Here is a 6000-nt window from a genome sequence, read left to right as displayed (position 1 = left end):
CCAGGAAAAGCCGAAAGACAGTTTGCTGTGTAACCGAATACTTGTGTTAATGCTGCTTAAGCAAGCTGGGGGTTAAAGAACAGAAGATGATACTTTTGGAAACTTAAAGCAGTGGTGGTTGTGACAGTTGAAGTGGCACAATTGGCAGTGGTCATCTGAGATAAAATGACAAAATATAGTTTGCCCTGAGCAGAACAATGCTGAGCATTGCTGAACCAACCCCACTTGGTTCAGTTCTGACTAACATTTAAGCTTCTGGGGAACATGTTGCTACCTTGTTTTCTGTTTAGTACTGCTGCTGACTTCTGTGCAGTTTTGTTACAGGGTCTACTATGCACTGTTGAAAAAATTTATAGCAATAGCTGTAGTTTTATGGATGTCTGGCAGATGTGACTGTATTCTCCCAGTGCAATTTCCCATCTCCATATAGTGGCAGTTAAGCCAGTAAAAGGTACAAAGTTTCCTGTAGTCATGTTTCTTTGCAACTCTGGGTGATTGCATCAAAGATTTTAGATTAGAGGGGTGGGGGCATAGAATTCACATACTTAAAACTTTTGTGGTGGTATGGTCTACCAGGTGACTTCGCTACTAGTCATCTAGATGTTCTTCGTGTTTTCATTGTTGCAGTCATTACATTTGGGTAATCTGCTGGCAGGTTGCAGTCAGTCTGCCTGAATAACAGTCTTGGGTCCTGCGTCGGTTGCTGTGTCCTTCCATGACGTCAGGTCTTCAGGATTATAAAACATGCAGCCGTTGGCATTTTAATCTGTCTTTTTTGCCTCACGGTGCCAGAAGCAATTCGCAAGCACCTGTCAGATGACTACTGAAATTTTTGTTTTCGAGTTTCAGGACCAAAGTCTTCAAACTAAAGCCAAGTACCCCTTTGGGGAAACTTTTTTTTTTTTTCTTGCTCCTTACTGATATCAGTAAGTTAATTGCCTTGCTTGTGGGAAGCAAATACCTCATAAGGATTTTCATTTGTACTATATTCCTTGCCTAGGCCCTGACCACAACGTGCCTTGCTGTCGTTTTTTTGCTAAATTTAACCAACGCACTATTAAGCGTCTGTATATCTTTGCTTCTAAATATTTTGGGTCAGGATTTAATTACCCTGAAATGTCGTCTGTTAGCAATCAGACTATTGGAGTTCACAAAAAACGCAAGGAAAAAGACACTGTTGAGGTCCATAACCAATAAAGCTTCTCCTAAGCCAGTCGGTTCGCCGGTACTCAGTGAGGTGCCTTCTCAGCCCCTGATACCTGCTACTTTTGAGTCGCAGACCTCTACTGAGACCCATTCGCAGTCCGGTATGCCGCGAGATTTGTAAAGTTAACCCACTGATGTCTCTCCTTTGGATGGTCTGTCTGCTGAGCAGGCACCGGCTTCTGAGGGTGTTTTCAGGCCTCAACATTTTATATTAAACCGACACCATAATCAATAAGGTCAAAACCAACTTCTATGTCTAAAAGAACCGATGCATGAGCCACGTGCTCAGGCCCCTATGCCTAAAAACACATGATCAAAATGGTGGAGGATTTAATTACCTTGATCAGGGGTTCCCAACCCCCCCTGCTAAGAGGCCTAGGCAAGGCACTGATTGTGTATCTTCAGATCAGGTTTGTTTCTTCTTATTTCCCTTCTGATGAGGAATTTTCTGTTCCACCTTCTGACTATGATGCAGAGGAATCCATCCCATCTGCATCTCCTCCTGAGGATCTCTTGGAGAGACTTTGTATACTTTAAGGGAGCATTTTCACTAGGAAAGTCGAGACTTCTCAATCAAAAAAAGAGACTTAGGGATTTTAGTTATCCTCAGCATAGGCCTTTGGCAATACCTCCCGTATTAGACATTGTTGATCTGTTCTTGTAATCAAGCATGACTCCTGATTCCCTGCTTCGGGCTCCTAGTAAGCCAGACAGATATTACAGCGTTCCTAACTCCCACAAATTTCTTTTCAAAAATCCTGTTGCTGATCCTGAGACTTTTTTTAGGGCCCCAAGGGTGTTAAGGCTTCTGCAGCCAAAAATCCTACCCCTTCTAATAGAGATTCCAGGGCGCTGGATAGATTGGATAAGGTTTATACGTCTGCAACCTTGGCAATCAGGGCTTAAGCGGTCAGTTTCATATGCTTAAATATTAACAGCATGTTATGGGCTTACTGAAACAGAAAATGATGATTTCATTGTGTGGAAAATAGTTACAGGATTTATTGCATTCAGCAGAACAGGTTTGAAAGCATACTTTGCAATGTGGTTTTGATTCTTTGGAGGCCTCTTGCAGGGCCACCATAACTGGATCTGTGATAAGTAATGCCTGGCTCAAGGAGCAACATCTGCCTGATCATGTTAAAGCTAAATTGTTGGATGCCCCTTTACAGCATGATAGTTGATTTGGTAATAAGGCAGAAGAGGTTTTAAAGAAAATGGAAGACAAAGCTAAATCTATGCAAGTTGTAAAAGATTTCTTGCAAGTGCAGCCACCCATGTTCAGTAGGCACTGGCCTACTAAGAAATGGTCCTTTCCTGTGTCCAACATAGCCACTCAGGGCAAACCCAGGGGCTCCAAAGGCTCCAGATATTAATCATCGGGATCTTACAGGTCAAAGCTATGGGGTGCCTCCACCTCCAAATCTGGAGGTAAAGCACAACCCTACAGTAAGCAGTCTCAATGGCTTTCCTCTACCATCTCCAAGCACTTAACTTTTGGCAGCCCCGTTGTGGGGAAAGCTACAACTTCATGCTCAAAAGTGGCAGGTAATTACCCAGGATAAGTGGGTATTAAACATAGTATCCCAGGGGTACAGATTTCATTTCCACACTTGCCATTTCCAAACGGTTGGCCAGATCTGCCACCAATCCAGTGGGCAGAGGCCCAGAAACAAGTCTGTCCCTCATGGATATGTGGGCTATTCAACCGGTACCAGAAGAGGAAAAAGGACAAGGATTTTATTAAAGACTTTTCCTGGTTCCCAGAAAAGGCAAATCATGACGTCCATTTCTGGGCTTAGTAATTCTGAACATGTTCCTGGACATTCCAAAATTCAAAATGCTGACTTTTTACAACAGCTACTGCCTATGCTAGGCAAGAATGCCTGGTTGGTAACTCTAGACTTAAGAGGCATACCTGCATATCCAATAAGGGAATCTTGCAGAAGATATCTCTGCTTCATAGCAGGCTTTTTGCATTGCCAATTCTCTGCACTGCCTTTTGGCTTATCTACTGCGCCCAGGGTTTTTACAAAGTGCCTGGCACCAGTAATTGCATTCTGCAGAGAAAGAAACATTCAAATTTATCCTTATCTGGATGATTATCTCGTTGAGGCAGAGGACAAGGACACTCTTCAACATCTGGCGTTTGTAAAAAGGCTTCTAACATGCCTAGGGTACACCCTAAACGAGAAGTAATCACAACTGGTACCCTCTCAAATAACTACATTCCTGGGTGCAAGCTTGTATATAACTGCCCAGATGGCTTTACCTCATGCCAGACAGACAAATGCAATTGACAACGTACTTGAAACAAATGGCAACAAAATCCCAGCGATCTGCAAGACTAATTCTGCAGGCGTTGGGGTTCATGGCATCCTGCATTCTACTAATTTCATATGCAAGACTGCATATGAAGTAATTTCAGTGGTACCTAAGAAGTTTATGGAGTCAACATTCACAGCCTGGAAATGATTCCTCTCATTCCCTGCCTGCAGCAGGAGTTTCTTTGGGTAGAGACATGTCACCAAAACAAGGGACTGTTATTTACTCTACCCCTTACCACCCAAACCCTAACTACAGACGCATCAGACTATGGTTGGGAGGCCCACCTGGCAGGGAGATTCATTCAGGGCAAGTGGAGCCTAAACCAAATGCAACCACGTAAGCCAGAAAGAAATGCTAGCTATTCAATGCTCAACCGGGGGTATATGAACAAGCAGGGGGGTACCCACTCCTACCCCATTTGCAGACTAGTTATGGCCTTGTGGAACACTGCCTTGACTTACCAAATACATCTTCAATCTAATTTCCTGCCATGAAAGCAAAATACTCTGGCCAGCGACCTAAACAGAAAAATCTTATGGACCCGCACGAATGGAAACTGGATCCACAAATCTTCAGCATGTTAACACAAAAATGGGGAAGCCCAGACATAGTTTTGGGGAGATGCAAATAGATCTGTCACTTGGACAAATTATGCACAAGAACTCCTCACAAAACAGCATGGAAAGTGGATGCTGTATTCTTCAGCTGGAAAAACCCATCAGTCTATGCCTTTCCCCCTCTGCCTCTACTTTCCAAGGTCTTAATAATAAATGTCAGGAAATGCCAAAAATGATTCTAATTGCTCCGGACTGGCCTCTCCAACACTGGTACCCGCTTCTAAGGAATGTCGCACCTTCCTCCGTGGTACCTGCCTCAGACGCACCAGCTATTGTCTCAGCAGAACAATCAAATTCTGCACACATTGCTCCAAACTCTGACTCTTGCAGCATGTCTAATAAACTAATTTTACCAACCACATCTCTCAGTAAACCTGTGATGGATGTCATTTTGGAAGCCAGAAGGCCTACTGCTAGAAAATCTTATGCTGATAAATGGAAGAGATTCTGTGCTTTGAACCAAGCACAAGGAATAGACACAGCAAAGACTAGTATTTCTCAGATTTTACATTACTTAACTGAGATGCTTGACAAGGGCTTATCTTTTTCTTCAATAAAATTCCATGCCTCTGCCATTTCAGCTCATTACAACACAGCGCCTCCCCCCTTTTTCTCATCCCCTGCTAAAATTACCTCAGAGGGGCCAAAAATTTAAGGCCTCCCAGAAGAGTGCCAACTCTTGCATGGAACTTAATTATGTGCTGGAAAAACTCACCCTACCTAATTTTGAACCAGCAGCTACTGCAGATATAAAATTTATTTCTTGGAAGACTGCTTTTCTTTTGGCAGTCAATTCAGCTGAAAGGGTTTCAGAACTACAGGCTCATGACAGTGGAGCCTTTCATTATTTACCCAAACAGGGTGGCCCTCAGGGACAATCCTTATATGCCTAAGGTGGTATCCAGTGTGGCTCTTAACCAGACTATTCACCTGCCAAATTTGTTCCCAAATCCGCAGAACAAGGGGGAGTAGATTCTGCATTCATTGGGTGTCCACAGATGACCAAGATTCTACTTACAGGACAAAATCTCAGTCTTAGCAACTACTGGTGGAATTTGCTGCAGGATCAGAGGGGAAGGCTATATCAAAGCAAACTTATTTCTAAATGGATAAGCCATTGCATTCGTTTGTGCTACTTGGACCATGGTAAACCTGTGCCCAAGGGGATCGGATCCCATTCCACCAGGGCTGCCTCTACTTCAGCTTTTCTCAGAGGGGTCCCTACCAGACACATTCTCAAAGCTGCTACTTGGAGCTCAGTTCATACCTTCACAAAGCATCACTTACCTCTCTTCAAAATCCAGGGTAGGCTTTGCCACTGCAGTCTTGCAGGGCCTTATAGTTGCTCCTAATGCTGTTTAGTTCCATCCTCCCATCCATAGCTTTGGGATTCTACCCAAGTTATGACTGCCACAGTGGAACACGAACTTAGTGCAGTTGTGTACACTTACCATAATGTAGTTGTTGGTGTATTCACTGTTGCAGTCCTGATTACCCACCCGCCAACCCCCTTTCTGTAATTTCTTTCCTTCACTTCACTCAAAAGCCTTTGTGGTGTATTTGCTTTTGGTTGAAGGTATATTTTATTTTTATAAAGTGCATTTATATATTTACAGTTTTATATGTATAATTTTGCTCCCCATTTGGGGGGGGGGGCACCTGGCATCTAGGGCAAGAAAAACGGATTAAAATGGCATCTGCTGCATGTTTGACAACCTGACATGGAAGAGGAGATGGCAACTTGACACAGGACCCAAGATTTTGTTATTCAGGCCAAGTGAGGGCAACCTCCCAGCAGATTACCCAAAAGTAATGACTGCAACAGCGAATACACTCCATCTACATTTAT

General features: G+C 43.4%; 1 protein-coding gene across 1 annotated transcript in view; it reads left to right on the top strand.

Moving 5' to 3' along the window:
• The window catches only part of KIF11 (kinesin family member 11), a 1847788-nt gene that overhangs the window by 293556 nt on the left and 1548232 nt on the right, over positions 1–6000 (top strand). The gene's annotated exons all lie outside the window — the stretch shown is intronic.

The sequence above is a fragment of the Protopterus annectens genome, chromosome 14.part0, assembly GCF_019279795.1.
Source record: "Protopterus annectens isolate FY-2018-M chromosome 14.part0, PAN1.0, whole genome shotgun sequence".
NCBI classification, from domain to species: Eukaryota; Metazoa; Chordata; order Ceratodontiformes; family Protopteridae; genus Protopterus; species Protopterus annectens.
The sequence above is the reverse complement of the archived record's forward strand: the minus strand, read 5'-3'. Positions and strand labels throughout refer to the sequence as shown.